Below are 19,869 nucleotides of genomic sequence, written 5' to 3' on the forward strand. Positions count from 1 at the left end.
TCATTTAAATTTTTTTTCTAAAGAAAAAAATATTGCAGTATTTAATTTTCTCTTTTTTCCCCTTAATGATATTTACTGCTTGCACAACCTTAGTTAATGTAAATGTAAATATATGATGAGATTTTAACACTATCACAATTAATCAAAATTTTCAAACTCCTCTAGTGGAATTCAGTGTAATGGTTTTTCTGAGATTCTGTTAACTCTTTGAATTTAGAAGGCCGCTCCTTAGTTATCTGGTGGCATAGTGTTCTGAGAAATTTTAAAGAACTGCGACAAGTACCTAATTAATCCTTACAAAGTTGAGATAATCTGATTCATTAAAAGGACAATGTGTGCCTGGCACTAAACTAGAAATTTTTAATTACCATTTTGTACTTTACTGATAACTTGATTTTCAGTGAACAAAAGAAAAAAGTGACTGTCAAAGTAATGCACAAGAGGTTTGAAAGCAGAAAATTGCAGGAAATAGAAGAAATCTCAAGTAAATGACCAAGATTTTAAGAATTTATTTTTCTCATTTTGATATAATTTTCTGTAGATATTTGAATTTTAATAGGAATTCTTCACTTTATCTATCTTTCTAACTAGTTATATCATTTCATTTTAGTAACTAATATAATTTTTCCTAACACTGAATCATTTAAGCTACTGAACACTTTGGAATTGCTTTCTGATCTGAGTTAGTTCTTCCAGTCTTGGCTCCCATCTGTTTTTACTCAAATGTTTCTATCTTTCTAGAAATGTTTCTTATTTTTAAGATACTCTTTTCTTCTCTGTTCTTTTTATTAGCATTTATAATAATGCCTTTCTAGCTTTAAAAGACTCACAGTGTTCATACAGAATGCAGTGAAACCTAGGTTATTGCTATTGGTACTAATGAATTTTTTTAAATAATCTGTCTTTACATAAAATTAGCAATGCAGGGTAAACGATATCAACCCTACTTTTGAGAACTTCTTCAGAGATAATGAATCTTGCAGCTGTTTCTGCATATTCCATTCATGAACACCTCCTAAAGCAACTCGCATATAGGAAAGTTGCATTTCCTTGACCAACTATATTAAATTCTTTTATGAGAAGGTTTATCATTTCATCTAACTCAATATTCTATTAGATATATTGCACTTTTGGTCTAAAAAGCTGTTGGACAGAGAAAAGGTGACACTTTTGGGTGGGGGAATTCTTTAAGACCTAAGAATAGCTCCAATATAAAAGAATTTGTAGACGTTGGATCTGTGGTAGACATTTCTATGAAATTATCAACATTTAAAATGACATATCATCTTGCACTGCCTAAATTTCTTTTTCCCTTTCTCTTTTTTTAAGTGAACAATATGAGGTGTAAAATTTCATGCTCATTAAAATGATACTTCTTCAAAGTAGGGGAATAAAGTTTAAATTACACATGCATGTGTATGTAGAAAAAAATTTTGATTTAATATTTTATCATAAACTGAATTTTCTACAGAAATATTATGCATAGAGTTTCTTAATCTTCTTATGTTCCATCTTCATTATTAAGATCAGCTGGTACTTCAGCTTCAGGTCACATGAAGTAATAAGAATTGGATTTACTGTCCTGAATGAGACAACAACAATAAAAATACCAAGTCAGGCAACCAATGAGAGTGATCCCTGAGAGATGGAACACAAATGGGGTGAGCCTTGGAAATGCCCAAGCTAACAGTCAGGAGGGAATTCTGAAGCCACAGTGAAGGGGAGAGCACAAGCATAATCACCTGGTCTGAGGACGTGGAAGCTGAGGTCCATGAAGCCACAGTGAAGGGAAGAGCACAAGCACAATAACCTGGTCTGAGGACGTGGAAGCTGAGGTCCATGAAGCCACAGTGAAGGGAAGAGCACAGCACAATAACCTGGTCTGAGGACGTGGAAGCTGAGGTCCATGAAGCCACAGTGAAGGGAAGAGCACAAGCATAATCACCTGGTCTGAGGACGTGGAAGCCGAGGTCCAGAGAGAACACACAGGCTAGAATTCATACATCAAATGATAAAGGAGCGAATTGAACAAAGAAATCACCTAAATTCAAGGTGATTCAAGGTTGATGTTTCATGCTGAGTATCCCAGAGTACTGATTCATGTTTGCATTAAAGGGAACTTCCTAAGACTGTGAAAGAACCACCCTAAAGAATTAAAGGGAGCAGTGCTTAAGTTCACACAGAGCCAGGAAAAGTACCTGTTCCCTACAGCCAATTTAAAAACTTATCATTCCTGTACTGTTAGGTAGCACACTCAAGAAGGTCTTGTCTCCGTAGTGAGAGATAATTAATTCTATGCTGGGTACTTTTATGGAGCCATAAATTATAAGAGCAATACGCAAAAGAATCTGTTTCCATGTAACTTAACAGCATACGAGAATAAACCTTATGAATATTTATAGGAATAAGAAAACATCCCCTCAGCAAGTAAACTACACAAGTTCTGGCAGCCAGTCAAAGATTTGGAGACATGCGTGTAACAGCAGGTAAACAATACCCATATTGAGAAGAACAGTCAATCAATCAAACAGACTTGCAACTGATACACGCGTTAAAATTAGCAGACCCAAAGACGTAAATATAGTTGTTATACCTGGAACACGTGTGTCTAAAAAGTTAAGTAGAAACTTTGAGGATATGAAAAACACCCACATCAAACCACTAGAGATAAAAACTAAGATATCTGAAATGAAAATATAGGGTATTGAAGAAGAAATAGCCATAGAAATTATCCAGAATATAAAACAGAAGAAATAATTTTTTAAAATGCAAAGAACTCCAGCGAACTGTGGAACAACGTGAAGCAACCTTTTGTAGGTGACACTGGATCCCTAAAGTAGTAAAGAGAAAGGGACATCTAAATGGATAGGGGGCAAACGTCGGTTTACAGTTCTGTGTATAGAAAAAGACACAATAGATCTTTTAACTCCTTCACATACTTACAACTGTAAACCTACTTTTACCAACCATTGTAAAGGTGAAGACACAGTAGCAAAAATCTTCCAAATTTTATAAAGATTAAGCACCCGCATTGCAAGAAGCTCAATGAGCTTTAAGCACAGAAAATGTGAAAAGAATAAAAAACTCGCACAACACACTTCATAATGAAATTGCTTAACACCATCTAGAAAGGGAAATGTCTTAAAAGCAGTCAAAGGAAAAAGTGTACAGACAAACAAAAATAAGGAAGACAACAGAGTTCTCATTGGAAAAAAGTCAGACAGTGGAGCAACATTTTAAATATATGAAAGAAAAGGTCAACAACCTGGAGTTTAATATTCAGTTAGCATATTGTTAAAACATGAATGCACAAAAATGGTAGTTTAGACATGCAAAAAGCTGAAAGAACTCATTATGAGGAAACCTATAATACAAGAATTTAAAAGAAACTTGCCAGGCAGATGAAAAATGATACCAAGTGTAAATAAGCATTTAAAGTAATAAAGCGTACTACTAAATGTAATTATAGGCATAAGAATATAAGATCTCATTCTTATACCTTAAATTTCTTCAGAAGATAGTTGACTACTTCAACAAGATAATTGCAATGTTTCTGTATGTTTTAGAACATGTATAAATAAAATGAATAAAAAATAGTAGAAAGATTAGAAGTAGAAATGGAAGTGAACTAGTATAAAATCACTTGAAGGCTCATTGTGATATGTTAAAGATGTATACAATAAACCTTAATGCAGTCAGTAAAATACCAAAACAAAGAGGTGTAAATGATAGTCCAACAAAGAAGATAAAATGGAATCTCTAAAATTACTAAGGCAGAAAAAAGAGGAAAACAAGACAAAGAACAGAAAGACAAGAAAAAGACAAATATGATAGACTTAAACCTAGTCATATTGAAACTCAGATTAAATATGATATAATAGGTGCAGACATTCTAATTCAAAACAGATTGCCAAATTGGAGAAAACAAAAAGACCCAAGTCAATACTGCCTATAATAAATTCACTTTAATTCCATATATACAAAGGATATGACTACTAACACTATTTAAAAAAAATGTTGGAACAGCCACACTAATATCAGACAAAATATATTTGAAGATAAATCTATTACCAGGGACAAAGAAAACAATTTCACAAATTTCAAGGTATCTAGTTATAAAAAAGATAATAATTCTAAATCGTTTTTCATCTAATAACAGATTTTCAAAATACATAAAGCAAAAACTGATAGAACTGTCAGAAGATTTAGACAAACCCAGTATTATACTTGCATATTTGAATATCCTTCTCTGAATATATGAGAGACTAATGGAAATCAGTAACAGTATAGAATATTTTAACATTATTATTAACACACTTAACCTAATGGAAATTTCTATAACACTCTACCTAACAAAAGTAGAATGCACATTCTTCCAGGGCATATGGAAAATCTGCCAGTATACACAGTACTATGGACAACAAAATGTCTCGATGACTTTGAAATGATTCAAGTTAAAAAGACTATGCTCATGGAATTAAATAAAAAAAATGAGAGAAACATCTGGAAATGTTTCTGGAAAAATACCCAAATGTTTGATAATAAATAGCACATTTTAAAATAACAGATTAAAGAAGAGATCAAAATAGAATTATAAAATATTTATACCAAATGAAACTGAAAGCACAAAACAACAGATTTCTTGGCTGCCACTAAAGCAGTACTTAGGAGAAAATATATATAGCACTAAACACCTGTATTAGAGAAAAAGAAATGTTTTCCATCAGTGACTTGAGCTTCCACTTTAGAAATTAGAAAGAGAAAAGTTAACTAAATCAAAGTGAATAGCAGAAATTAAAAGGTCAGTAAAGAAGTCAATGAAATAGAAAACAAAAATTAATAGAGGAAATCGAATAAACCAAAACCTAATTCATTAACATTGATAAAATTGGTAATTTTTAGAAAATTAGTCTGACCAGGCAGTGGTGCAGTGGATAGAGCATCCAACTGGGGACCCAGGTTCGAAATCCCAAGGTCGCTGGCTTAAGCCTGGTATCATAAACATGATCCCATGGTCACTGGCTTGAGCCCAAGGTCGCTGGCTTGAGGCCAAAGGTCGCTGGCTTGAGCAAGGGGTCACTTGCTCTGCTGTAGCCTCCCCCCCATCAAGGCACATAGGAGAAACAATCACTGGACAACTAAGGAGCTGCAATGAAGAACTGATGCTTCTCATTTCTCTCCCTTCCTGTCTGTCTGTCTCTATCTGTTTCTCTCTCTCTCTGTCTATGTCAAAAAAAAAAAAGAAAGAAAGAAAAAAGAAAAGAAGCAGATCAATTCCAGCAATATATTATATATAAAGGATAACACATCACGAGCAAGAAGGGCCTACTCAAGGAATGTAAGGTTGGTTTAACATTTACAAATTATTCAATATAATTTATCATGTTAACACTCTAAAATAAAAAGTCATGTGATCATCTCTATAAAGAAAGAAAAAACATTTGACAAAATCCAACACCTGTTTCTGATAAAAATCCTTAGCAAAGTACAGAGATAAGGGAGCTAACTCAATCTGATAAAGACCATCTACAAACTTTTTTCAGCTAACACACTTGAAGGTGAAAGACTAAATGCTTCCCCTTGAAAACCAGGGACAAGACAGAGATATTTATCCGCATTACTTCCATTCAGTGTAGCACTGAGAGTTCTAGACAGTGCAAACAGGGAAGATAGTCATTCAAATTGAAAAGGAAAAAAAAAAACAACCTGTTGTATGTGAAAATGATGTGACTGTCTATATAGAAAATTGAATAAAAAATGCAAAAAATCAACTGAAATTAATAAGTGATTTTAGTGAAGTTCCATAATATAAGATCAAAACACAGAAATCAATTTTATTTTTGTAGACTATCAACTAGAGAGAAGGAATTAAAACTTTTTAAAGTTTAAACTACAATAACATCAAAATATGAAGTACTTAAGGATAAGTGTGACAATGATATGCAAAATCTGTTCTCTGAAACTTAGAAAATATTGCTTCAACAAAGAAAGGAACTCTTAAATAAATGTAAAGACACATCATTTTCGATGGCAGAAAAATCAATGTTAAGATGTCAATTCTGCCCATCTGATTCTAATATATAGAATCAATGCAATCACAATGACAATCTCAGCAGAGTTAATTTTTTTACAAATTGCTAAGTTGATTCTAAAAAGAAAAATTCATACGGATATGCAAAAGATTTGGGATATAAAAACAAATTTTTTTTTTTTTGGTATTTCTCTGAAGCTGGAAACGGGGAGAGACAGTCAGACAGACTCCCGCATGCGCCCGACTGGGATCCACCCCGCACACCCACCAGGGGGCGATGCTCTGCCCCTCCGGGGCGTGGCTCTGTCGCGACCAGAGCCACTCTAGTGCCTGGGGCAGAGGCCAAGGAGCTATCCCCAGCGCCCGGGCCATTTTTGCTCCAATGGAGCCTCGGCTGCGGGAGGGGAAGAGAGAGACAGAGAGGAAGGAGAGGGGGAGGGGTGGAGCAGATGGGCGCTTCTCCTGTGTGCCCTGACGCCAGGCCGACGCTCTACCACTGAGCCAACCGGCTAGGGCCGTAAAAACAAATTTTTAAAAGAAGAATAAATATGGAGGCTAATCCTACCAGATTTATAATACTGACTATAAAGTTATAGTTATAGACAATGTGGAACTGGGCCAAAGACAGATAAGTAGACTATTGGAACAGAATTGACAGTTCAGTAATAATCTCACACAAATGTGTGATTTTTGACAAAGGTTCAAAGCCAATTCACTGGAGAAAGGATAACCTTTCAATAAATAATGCCTGAAAAATTGGGTTTCCATATGCAAAGGAAATGAACTTTGATTCATACCTATCACCAAATACAAAAATCATCAAAAAAAATCATAGAACTAGATACAGTACTAAACTTAAAACTATAAAAATCATAGAAAAGATAATGTAAGATTAAACCCTTCAGACCGTGAGTTTAGGCAAATATTTTTTTATTCGAAGGCCAAAAGCATAGTTCATAAATAAACATGTGGATGAATTTAACTTAATAAAATTAAATATTTATGTTCTTTGAAAGATACTCTTAAGAGAATGAAATGATAAGACACAGGTTAGGAGAAAATATTTACAAAGTATTTACTTGATACAGGACTATATTCAGAATATATAAAGAAACTTCAAACCTTTCAATAGTAAAGTAACAACTTCTGAGCCCACTTTCTCCTCTGCTGCCTCCCGGACAGTACAGAGAGTGGTATGGAGCCATCCAATACCAACTAGGCTGCAGTAATAAGTGTATATAGGGACACTAGGCTGTGACACGTTAAAGCAGAAGGCATGCTGGAACCAGGAAGTAACACCTTTCTGGAGGTGGCAGAAAAGGCAATCCAGGATCACGTGTGATTGGGGAAAGTGTTCTAGTTAGAACATATAAATAGCTTTAGCCAGTAAAACGAGGCTGTTCAAGGCACAGGAACTGTAGGTTGCAGCGCATAGTCCTGGATGTGTGTGAGAAAGGGACACAGGTCCTGGATGTGTCTGAGGAAAGGAACTATTCAGGGGACATGGGAGGCTCCACATACAGAGGTACTGAGAAGTCACTGGAGGGCTCATCGTGGCTTGTGGCCAATCTGTGCGTTCATCAGCCTACGCCAGACTGTGCCTGCAGAGGGTTATGGTGTGTAGTTCTAGGGTATCAAGCAAGGTCTTGGCTGAGAGAAATTCCTTTAAGGACCGTATTCTGAAAGGAACTATAGTACTCCATGTAGTTTGGGATCAGGTTTGAAGTGTTAGAAAAGGTAGAAATAAACAAAACAAGAATATTTACAAATATGAAGGGAAGAGAAAGCTTCGAAACAGACTTCATTGAAAGTTATCAAGAAGTCAACAAGCAGACATTAAGAATTGATGATCAGATCATCGCTTATGACCTATAATAATGTGTATAGTACCAGCAGAGTGATGGGATAGGGACTGGATGCTGTGAAGACAAACTGGGCGAAGCAGTAACAATGTACGGGTGGTTGTTAAGTGTTTATAAGAACCTGAGCTCTGGAATCAGAATGTCCAGGTTTGAATACTGATTTTATCCTGTAAAACTGCTACAGCTTTGGGCAAATTGTTTAATCTTTTTGTCTGATCAAATGAGGTTAGTAAATAATAACTACATCATAAGTTGTAAAGACAAAATAAAAACGTTGTCACGTAAGTGTTTGATAAACATTATTAAAACCACACATCCATTTCGGAGCTTGGCTATGAAAGGCAGAAGATAAATAGATACGTATCTTTTTTTTTTTTCCAGTCACATCAATTATGGAGAAAAGTAAGGACCTATAGTACTATAATAACAGATATTTTATTCTAGATCAAAAAATTTTAAATTGAGATTAAAGTCCATTCATGTTCATTTCTTTTGGCCTTGACTTCTCGATCAGTTGAAGAGATTTCTCAGGAGCCCACTTTTGCAAGATTTCCAAGTGCTTCATCCAATAGCCAGCCCTGATGTTTCCAACCTTACCCTCTTCTGCCACATGGATGCCACTAATTCTCCTAATTGCTAGCTGCTAAAATGAGGGCATACAGAATAAAGGACATAAGAAGACTGAATTGTATTTATAAAAAATATAGTCTTAAGGAGACTATATCCACCCTCAAAACTACATTTATTTTTGGGATTATACTACTTTATGCTCTTCAGTCTCCTCAATTTTCAATTCTAGCAATAGAGCAAAGACAAAAAAAATAACATTCTCACAAACCCTTTCTGTAATCACAATAAATCTGACCAAGTAAAACAAAATAATCAAAGAAGTAAATTTTGTAAATTAATCAGTTAGTGAATTAAATTCTGGTAAGTTGTGTTCCCTGCCTGCTCTTGGGTGTCTTGAGATTCTTTTGAATCCTGTAAGAAATTTCTTTTTTATTTAAACTAGTTTAAGGTGATACTATCACTTTTTAAAATAAAAATCCCTTGCTCTTTAATGACTTATTTTTGCAAATTTGCCGGAAGGTACAATAAACAGTCATTGCTCAACTTTGCCCATCAATGCTCCTTGAACTTTGTCATTGGTGATGAACAGCAGAATCTATTTGCTTTCAAAAACACTTTGACTAACACAGCCACATATGGCTTCTCTCTCATAGGCATGGCAACGTGTTTCATATCTTCCCTTTCATTGTTGAACTTCTTAAATAAGTTTATATTTTATTATTACATTGCTCTCCTTTGTAGTTCTTTTCTAGTGGTTTCTGTTTGTACAACACTGGCAAAACTTGTCCTATTACAGTTGCCAATAAAATTCCAGTTTTCATCTAACTTGATTTTTCAGCACCATTTGGCACTATTGATCTTTATTATGGAAAATCCTCTGATTTTTTAATAAATAATTTTCTAGGTTTTCTTCCACTGATTAGGCTGTGTGTATTTGATCTCTTCTGCCACCTCTTTCTTGCCTGCTTGATCCCTAACGATCAGAGTTCTCTCGGAATTTCTTCCCTATTTCTGTTTTATGTTTTCCTCCAGTTTTTACTTTTTCCTGAAATGGTATTACCATGAATGCCATTCCTTAAGAGAGAAAACTGGTACTCGTACAATCATTCTAGATGGCTTCTTTCTCTTCATCACCCCTATAAATCTTAGAGTCTATCTTCAAATTGCTCTCAGTTTTATCCACTTTTCCCCAGCTCTACTGCCAATCACTCTGCTCTGATTCCCGGTATTATGGTCTCACCTGGACCACTACAATGCCCTTCTAATCGGTCTCTTGCATCCAATTAGTCCCTTGTCTAAATTGTTCTTTGCTTTCAGCTAGAGTGTTAAAATAAAATAAAAATAGAACAAACAAACAAAAATGAGTCAATTCTTGCTTAAGACCCTTTAATAGCTTTCCATTTCTTTTAGAATCAAGTCCAGACATCTTAAATGGCTTACAGGGCTTCCCACAGTGTGGATAATCCCCAATTATTATCTTCAACTTTATCCTTTATTTGATTTCTTCTTTATGTTTCATTCACATTCAGGTTTACTTTGGCTTTAGTAAGGAACTGTATATGAGTGCTCTGATCTATGGGCCCTCAAATAGACTATCTTTCTCTGAGCCTGGAAACCCTATCCCATTCCCATGTTCACCAGGTTAGTATGCACCCACATTTGATATTTCAAATAAGGTATCACCCCTTCACTCCTACCAAGCTCTTGGTTAGATCTTATAACATTTTTATTCTCTTTAATATCTATTATACACATAATTTGTTTTATGTCTATATTTGTTATTACATGATAAACTCTGTAAGGGCAAAAGTCAAATCTGTTTTATTGTTATTGTTACCAGAACAAGCTGAGATTTGTGTTGCCTGTCACCCTTTTAGCCAATTCATGAGAAAATAGAACAAAATAGGTATAAGTGGAGGTATAATTCAAGTTGTCAGTAGCTTGAGAAGGCAGAGGACTCAGGTCTGAAAAACTGCCTTAATAATCTTGGCTGACTAGTCAGTTTCTATATTTGGGGGGAGGCTAGTGATTTATTACTAAGCATACAGTTAGTCACGAAGTAGGATGCAGGTGGTCAGAATCTGGTAGGTAGGAATGTCCTCCAGGATGCTTGCTTGATGTGAGCAATGGCTGTAGAGATGTTCATTAACTTTGTCTCCAAGGTACTGGCATCTTAAGTCCTTGGGAACCCACCTGCAAACAGCTCCCTAAATTCCTTGAAAAGACATAAAGCAAAGATTATATTGTTTATAAGAAAGGCTATTACTTATATTGTTTATAAGACAGGCTATTTCTTCTTGCTTAGAATTATTACTAATGGACTCTTTACCCTTGACACTATGTCCCTAACATCTATCCCAGACCAGGCAAATAATAGATGCTAAAAAAATGTTAAATAAATGAATGAATGGGTTTATTCTGGATTTTACTGTGTAACTTTTTATAAACCATATTTTATTTTAGTATGATAATAAAATGATGTATTAATTTTTTAACTATATACTGTGGATAGGCAAGTGTCATTGTGTGCCTATATACTTATAGGACAGCCCACCTATCCCAAAATATCTTACCTTCTAGCTTTGTTCTCTTCCCTGCTATTTGTACTAAAACTGCCTTGCTTCTACCCACACTCATTTGAAATCCCTAATTATAGGATGAAAAACATTTACTGCCTTCTAAAAAGTCAGTGTTAAATGCATATCATTATTTTTCCCCGGGAGCAGATTCCCACTTCCTTTTCTTTGGCCAATGGGAAGGATTATTAGGTTTGTTAATTGCTAAACTTATCCCTGAAGATATGAGAGAAAGAACATGCACCCATTAGTAGGGACTGTGAAATTAACCCAAAATAATAGGGTACCCTGTGACATTTATGTTTGGGAAAACTAAGAAAGAAATTTTGATATCAGAAAAATGACACTGAAGAATAACTTACCTTCCATCACAATTTTGTAGAAGAATTAGCCTAAGTATCTTTAAAATTGATACGTATTTTGAAATAATCCTTTTAATCTCGGACAACAGAGTAGTGCCCATGAATTGGACCCATATGCCAGCTCTCTCTCATATCTTGTCACTGGTCAACTGAAGGCACAATAAATTTAATTAACTCCTCAGAAGTAAATGATGCCAGGTTGCATGACATAGATTGGAAAGAATTCAAGTACCGTCCTTAGACCGCTTTTTAAAATCAAGGCCAAATCAACAAAATTACTTGCACATCATTTTGACTTGAAAAAAGTGAAAGTCACATAAGTAAAATATAATGTGCTTGGGCGAGAGAGAAAATGTGTGATATGTAAAAGAACCAATATAATTTTTTTCTAGGTGAAAGAAATGTCCCTGACATTTCTTCAAGGTTTTTTTGGCATAACTTCAAGGTTTTTTTGGGTTTTTTTTTTTTGTCTTCTTGTTTGTTTTGCCAATATTTAGAACATTTTTGGCCCTGGCTGGTTAGCTCAGTGGTAGAGAATCAACCCAGTGGGTGGATGTCCTGGGTTCAATTTCTGGTCAGACACACAGGAGAAGTGACCCTCTGTTTCACTTTCCTTCCCCCTTCCCCCTTCCCCCTTTCCCCTTCCCCTCCCCTCCTCTTCTCTCTCTCTCTCTCTCTCTCTCTCTCTCTCTCTCTCTCTCTCTCCCTCCTACAGCCATGGCTTGATTGGTTTAAGCAAGTTGATCCCGGCACTGAGGATGGCTCTGTTGAGCCTCCCCTACAGGCAGTAAAGTAGATTGGTTGCAATCAGTGAACCCAGATGGGTAGAGCATCACCGCTAGATGAGGATTGCTGGGTGGATCCCAGTAGGGGCAATGCAGGAGTCTGTCTCTCTATCTCCCCTCATCTCACTTAAAAAAAACTTTTTTGGCCCTGGCCAGTTGGCTCAGCGGTAGAGCGTTGGCCTGGCGTGCGGGGGACCCGGGTTCGATTCCTGGCCAGAGCACATAGGAGAAGCACCCATTTGCTTCTCCCCCCTCCTTCCTCTCTGTCGCTCTCTTTCCCTCCTGCAGCCAAGGCTCCATTGGAGCAAAGATGGCCCGGGCGCTGGGGATGGCTCCTTGGCCTCTGCCCCAGGCGCTAGAGTGGCTCTGGTTGTGGCAGAGTGACCCCCCAGAGGGGCAGAGCATCACCTTCTGGTGGGCAAAGCGTCGCCCCCTGGTGGGCGTGCCGGGTGGATCCCGGTCAGGCGCATGCGGGAGTCTGTCTGACTGTCTCTCCCCGTTTCCAGCTTCAGAAAAATACAAAAAAAAAAAAAACAAAAAAAACTTTTTTATAAATATTTATATTAAATGCTAACATAATTCATTGAATTGGAAAATGCCAATCCTAAAAAAAAAAAAAAAAAAAAAAAGGGAGCCTGACCAGGCAGTGACGCAGTGGATGGAAAGTCGGACTGGGAAGCGGAGGACCCAGGTTCAAGACCTCGAGGTCACCAACTTGAGCATGGGCTCATTTGGCTTGAGCAAATCTCACTATCCTGAGCCCAAGGTCGCTGGTTCGAGCAAGGGGTTACTCAGTCTGCTGAAAGCCCGCAGTCAAGGCACATATGAGAAAGCAATCAATGAACAACTAAGGTGTCAAAACGAAAAACTGATGATTGATTCTTCTCATCTTTCTCTGTTCCTGTCTGCCTGTCCCTATCTATCCCTCTCTCTGACTCTATCTCTGTCCCTGTATTAAAAAAAAAAAAGTGAAGAAAACGTTAAAAAAAAAGTTTTCTTGCATGTTGCAGAAAGCTTCAGAGTAAGTCAGAGGATTGAAGAGCAAGGGGAAACCAGCTTATTCCTCCTTCCCAACCACATCGGATTAAGCTCTGGCCACAAGCTTTAAAAAGACTGTATTTGGGGGGCAGGACACCAAGCAGGGAGTGACTGTTCCGATTCTCCATTATCCCTAATGCTCCATTCTTGTTTCCAATGCATGAGACCCTCAAGGTCTGGTCCTCGGCCCCGCTGGGTGTGGCTGCTGACTGCGTGCTGGTGCTGACTTGGACTTTGAATCTGCTGAGTGCCTGTAGTTAATTTGCTTCTTTTTCTAACTAACTTTTTAAAAAAGTAGGATCATCCTGTAAAGAGACCACTTCAATGACCAGGTTAGTAGCACTTAACTTTTTATTTAGTTTTAACCCTCATTGTTTTCATGGGAAGAGTGAGCTGCTCTTCTCCCAGAATGTTTTAGTGAGAAGTGGGAGAAAGGATTTCGTCTCATTGGCATTTTTATTAAGTAGCATATGCTCTAAGTGGAGCCTTTAATTTACTTGCTGTCTCAGCTGATTTATTTGACCCGGTGAACCAAAGTTTAGCAATACTAGGAAATAAAACTTTTTGGGGAGCAATCAGCAGTTGCTATCCAATACAAGATTATTACTTTGTCTTCTTTTTAATCAAAATTCTTTTAATCCATAATACCTTGATATATATTTTTTCCTTTCCTTTATTTTATCAATAATAGCAAACAGGAAGATTTAAAATGCCCTAGACAGATGGAAATCATTAATTTCAAATCTGTAGGTATCAATAAAGAGATTAAGTAATGCCATTAAATTTGGTAGTTTGATGTTTTTAACAAAAACTTAGAAATGTCAAACAAAAATTATTGAATGAGTGGCTATATTTTAGAAATAAAGCAAGATCATTCATACTTTGTTTTTTTTTTAACTTAATTTTAATGGTAATTATTAGTCAAAAGCTTTTCTTTTGAAATAAGCTTATTTAGAATAGAATTTTTGTGACTCACTATGTTTTTGTAACTTGCTATGTTAACCTAATAGGGCCAAGTTTATCTTCAATGAACTTTTGGGACATTTTCTTTGGAATTCTGTAAACCAAACTGGACCTTTATATGTAGTACTCTTTCCACATTCATCTCCTGAATTTGTTGAGCTAATGTGTCAGCAGACCTATTCCTTAAGCTACTACTTGTCCATTTTTAAGGAGTAAATGTCCTTGGCCAGCTCTGTATGATACGAGACTAATGATTGGACTTTCCACCCTCTCACTGCTATGTCTGTAAACACAGCCCTTAATCTGCAGAGTCTGTTTTTGACAATTGAAAACATAAACATAACGGATTGTATAATGATGCACACAAATCAATTAAATTGATTGGAGCTTGCAACGTGGATGCATCGTTTAGTTTTGCAGACAGGTATCCTTAATCAGACAGTACAGAAGCTACCTTTGGTTCCCGGGGAAATTTTCTTCGAGGGCTGAAGCTCAAATCCACTTTAGCACTACATTCATTTTAATAGTCAGTGGTGGTGCTTAGAATCAAAAAGTGCTAACATTCAATTGTAATTTTCTCAGTAATTTTAAAGTGCTTTGTGATTTTTTTTTTTTTGCTTTTGAAAAGAGGAAAGAGATATATCAGAGCCGTCACAAATCTTTCATATCCCAATACCTTACTCCCCTTCCAATCCACAGATCTTTTATTACATTCTACTATGCCTCGGTAGGAAATGTGAATAGTCACTGAAGCTGGTTCTATGCCAGGGTTTGAAAGCCAATACTTTGAAAAGTGTATCCAGTGCATTTTAAATGAACACCAAATTCTCTGGCACTGAGAGAGCTAATATGAGACTATGACACAGTTAAATTTAGAGACATGGTTAAAAATGGTACCTGGGTTTTTATTTCAAGGTCATTTACAGGATGTTTTCTTAGTCCTGTGGGAGTCCATCCCTGTTGGATTCCATATGACATACGGGGGGAGTCTTATTTTTTTTCAGTCTTCAAAGAATTTTAAAGATATAAAGAAAGGATACTAATGTTTATTAAGTATTAACTATATTCCCGAGATTGTGCTAGATGTTTTTCTTTAAATCTAATTATTGAATGATAAGAATAATAATATGAGCTGATGTTTTTTGGACACTTATTAGGGGAATGTTTGCTAAGTAACTTTCATTCCTAGATTATACTTTTTTTTTCATCAAAAGTTTATGAGTTTTGCAAAGGAACAATTTACATTCCATAAATTGTTGAAAATAGCTGACACTTTTACTAAATGGCAGAGCAAGATTCTAACCTCTGCTTTTTTGTCTCCAAAGCCCGCATTCTTAAAAGAATGTCAGCAGAAAAGTTCTGAAATTAGACTGTCATAATGTTTTCATTTGTGAACTATTGATAATAATAATACTTACACTGGAGGATTGTGAAAGTCAACTTAGTGAATATATATAAGTTTTTATAATAATAGTGCCTGATACATGGTAAACATTCAAGAAACATTAGCTATTAATATTTTGTTTAATGATAAAAATAATTATAGGCTGTTTTATTCTGAAAGATAGAGCACTTTTTTTATATTTTAATCTTATTTTACTACTATAATATAAAGCACTAAAATAATTTTTAAAATCTCTTTTCATTCTAACTTCTCAATACTTTAAAATAGCAAAGTTTGACATTTTATCCAAAGTATTATTTAATTTAATATTTCTGGGATCCAAGACATATTATGTAAAATTAGCATATTACAGAGAAGGATATTTCAAAAGCAACATCCACTAAAAATTTTAATATTTGATCTGCAGAGCACTAGTTCACATTAAAAGTGTTTGTCATCTCATACAAGAAGATAAATTGAACATAGGCAATGTGTAAAACTAACAGTGTGTTTAGCTGTTTCAACCATGTGGATAATGTTCAGAGGTTTAGACACAGCTGTAATTTTTAAACCATTCTCCAAATCTTTTTCTTAATGGACCTGGTAGAATGTTCCTGTCCTTGAGTCTTTGTATGTTTCTCAAATTATTAGTGCACATTACCTGGTAGGAGCCAGTTAAGAGGCATTTTGGTCGGACACTTGTTATTAAAACAGCTGAGTTTTTCACAAAGCCTTGATGAAAACAACTTTTAAGGCTGAGATTATTCTCCGTTTAAGACGGTGATAACAATATGTAGTTCTTACTCCCATCTTCAGATCCTTCTTTCCCAGTGGGGCAGATTGCTGGCCAAGAACGATCACTTTTTTGCAGCAGTGTTTTTGTCACTGACATTACTCAGCCTTTCAAAATAGCAGTTTTATCCAAGCTTACAATTAGTAAAAGACTTTTGAAGTGCACAGAAACCTTGGGAAGGCATCCCAGCAAGAGGTAGCTCTTAAGAAGGCTTTTTTTTTTTTTTTTTACTCTGCTAGGCCAGAATAAGTGGCCTGTTGATACCACTTTTTAGTCATGATTGTGTTTCAAAGAGGTCAACACTTAAATGAGTTATTCAATAAGAGTTGCCTTTCGGACAGTAAGGTGGGTGCAGTAAGAACAGTGTGGAAACCATTAGTGTTGTTCACAAACTATTTCTGATCTCTGGCTACCTACTGGGATTTTCTTTCTGGATTTTATTTTTATTTGGCTTCCGCAGGTGAGGCCATGTGACTAGGTTTGGCCAAAGGAGTCATGAACAGAAAGAAGTAGCATGGATCACTTTGGGACTCGAGCATCTATGTAATTGCCGGAATGAAACCCTCATGAATTGTCTTGCCTGATGCCTCTGTGATAGGCACCATTTCAGAGAGTGGCTTGCGACACCCATCTTGACTCCAAATAAGACATGTGAAATTAATTTATTGAACAACTAAAATTGGAAGTAAAGTGATGAAATTTAGTTCCTTCATGGAAGGGCAGTCAGCGATTTTCTTCAGAATACGTGTTGCATTCTGATTAAAATTCTTCTGTTATGCTGCACAAATGAAGGAACAACCTATTTTTATTTTAAATGATTACACTGGATTCTGAAACTGAGCCTTCATGACTGGATGCAGATTTCAAACCATAGTACACATCTGTGCACTAATGCAAGTTCTTAAAACTTCATGCTGCAAGGTTGGATGAAAACATCAGTGACCATTAGCTGTTCATTGTTGCATGACAGAACAGATTGGCATTAGCTAATATTTCTATAATTTGTTCATATACAAATTTAAAAGCACATGTTAATTATAACACAAATGTTATGCTAAAACATTGAATCATTTCTAGTTTTGCCTGATAATTAAAACAAAAACCTGTATCTATAAACCTCCATTATTTTTATTACTCTATTCTTAAATAATCCATGTGTATAAGAAATGGTACCTCATATATGTTCAGTTATCAAGTATCTAGGATTTGGGAAAGTTAAAACAACATAGTACAGATTTATATAAAATAAAAACTTTATCATATGCTTTGAGTGGGATGAATTGTATTTTATTTATACATCATATCCAAATGTAACAAAAGAAGCAATTCAGAAAGGTCCAAGGTAATCAAACATGTATTACAATATTACTATGAAAAACATATAAAACGGAGATTTTATGTGCAAATAGTCATGAGTGATAACTTTAATTCATCTATTTTGAAACAATTTTGAGGTAGTTTATAATAAAAGCATAGGTGCAATAAATGTAAAACAATTATTCCAAAATTAAAATATAAAAGGAAAATTGTAAAATATGACGATGGGGGATATTGAACAGAAAAGGCTTTATCAACTAACTTCCACAGATTTCTTTACCTGAATAAAAAGCCTTGAATATCAGTCAATGGAGTGACAAACAAATGAATATTCATAGGCTTTAAGTTTAAAGAATATATTTGTTTATATGCATGTAGTTTTTTACAATTTTTATATTTTCCAAAAAATAAGTTAACCAACGAATTAGATTCCAATTGTAAAATGATAAGATTGTTTCTAAGGCATTAAGATATAATGATGAAGGAAAAGAGTAACAGTTTGGCATAAACCTTAGTTCCAAGCAGAAGCTGATTTGCAATGTGGATAATAATACCTAAACTTCAAAGCCCTTGAACTTGGTCAAGGCTCTTCCATAGTTCTGCACCTATTTTTATAGTCATAATTTTTAACTATTTTTTTCTGAAACAGGGCTCCCCACATTATATAATCCTAAGGTCCTGTAAAAAGTTTGAATTGGTTTCTATCTCCAAGTTTCTTGGCAGTCAAGGAAAAATGTAATTGAGCACACAATGTTCAGAGTTAAATAATAAGAACATTCCTAGTTTATCAAGAATATAGACCTTCCAGTCAAGATGGTGGCATAGGTAAACATGTTACTGAAATCCTCCCAAAACCACATCAAAATGACAACTCAACTACACAACAACCATCATTCAGAAGCACCTGGGATCTACCTGAAAGGAAGTGCTATAACTAGGTACTGTATTTACAGAAGAAGACACATCAAAACCAATTAGAGGGGCAGATACATGGAAAGGCTGGTCTCAAACTCACATGTGATGCTTGAAAACCAAAAGGGTCATCTCAGCTGTGGAAGTCCCCCCTGAGGTGCGAGAGGTCCCAGCCCTCCACCAGGCATCCCAGCCCAGGCTTCCAATGCCAGGAAGAGAAGTGCTCAGAGCTTCTGGCTGTAAACAGTAATGAGGACTGTGCCTGAGTGAGACGGAGGCGGTTCACTGCCCTGGCAGGTCCACTTCAAGGGTCTGCACATAGACTTACTCCGACTCATGCAGTCTGTGCCCCAGTACCAGGGCAACAGCTTGAAAGTCACCAGGGACATGTGGGGATGAACTGGATTGTCCGGTATCAGAGCAAGAACTGGGGGTGGAACAGCAGACAAAAGTGCTGGCAGAGGCCATTGGTCCCTTCTGAGACACCCTGCACCACAGCCAGCAGGCAGATTGGTTCTTTCTGAGACACCCTGCACCAGAGCCAGCAGGCAGGTGTCTTATCTGAGCCCCATGGACCTGGCTCCCACTGGTTGCCCTTCCTTGGGGAATACTTGAGACCCTGCCCTGTCCAACTTGCAGGACCAACCAAGCCATTTCCAGTGACTTTTATATTCAAATGGTATCTCTTGCCTCATTGTTTGGAATTTTCTAAAATCCCTCAAACAAGCAGCATCTAGCTTCTGCCTACCTCTTGCTAAGTGGCCCCCGGCCTGGCACTGGCAGCAGCCATCCCTGGTTCACAGCTTGGCCACTCCTGGCATCTCTAAGCCCAGCACAAGTAGCAGCCACCTGCACATCGCTCTATAGCTCATGTCAGGTGGACCCAGCAGGTTGGACCTAGTGAGATCCAAATCCCCACTGAAGCAAATCCTGTTCTATAGAGTTGACTTCTTCACAGCAACTCCTCTGCTGTAGTTACTACTTGTCTTTGTGGCTGATATGCCTGCAGGTCAGTACCTCCCAGTGATGCTGAAAGCATCCAAAGTTTAATTATAGCAGATCAGTATTCCACATAGTGGGGGTACCTGGGGCACCCAGCTCACATGACTGTCCCTACTCGACACATATTCCACAAGTCCCCTCAACCAAGTCTAGAGGATATAGCAGCTCTAACTAATACATAAAAACAAACATAAGGTAGCAACCAAAATGTGGAGACAAATAAGCATATCTCAAATGAAAGAACAGAATAAATCTCCAGAAAAAAATCTAAACA

This window comes from Saccopteryx bilineata, chromosome 8 (assembly GCF_036850765.1).
Source record: "Saccopteryx bilineata isolate mSacBil1 chromosome 8, mSacBil1_pri_phased_curated, whole genome shotgun sequence".
Taxonomy (NCBI): Eukaryota; Metazoa; Chordata; class Mammalia; order Chiroptera; family Emballonuridae; genus Saccopteryx; species Saccopteryx bilineata.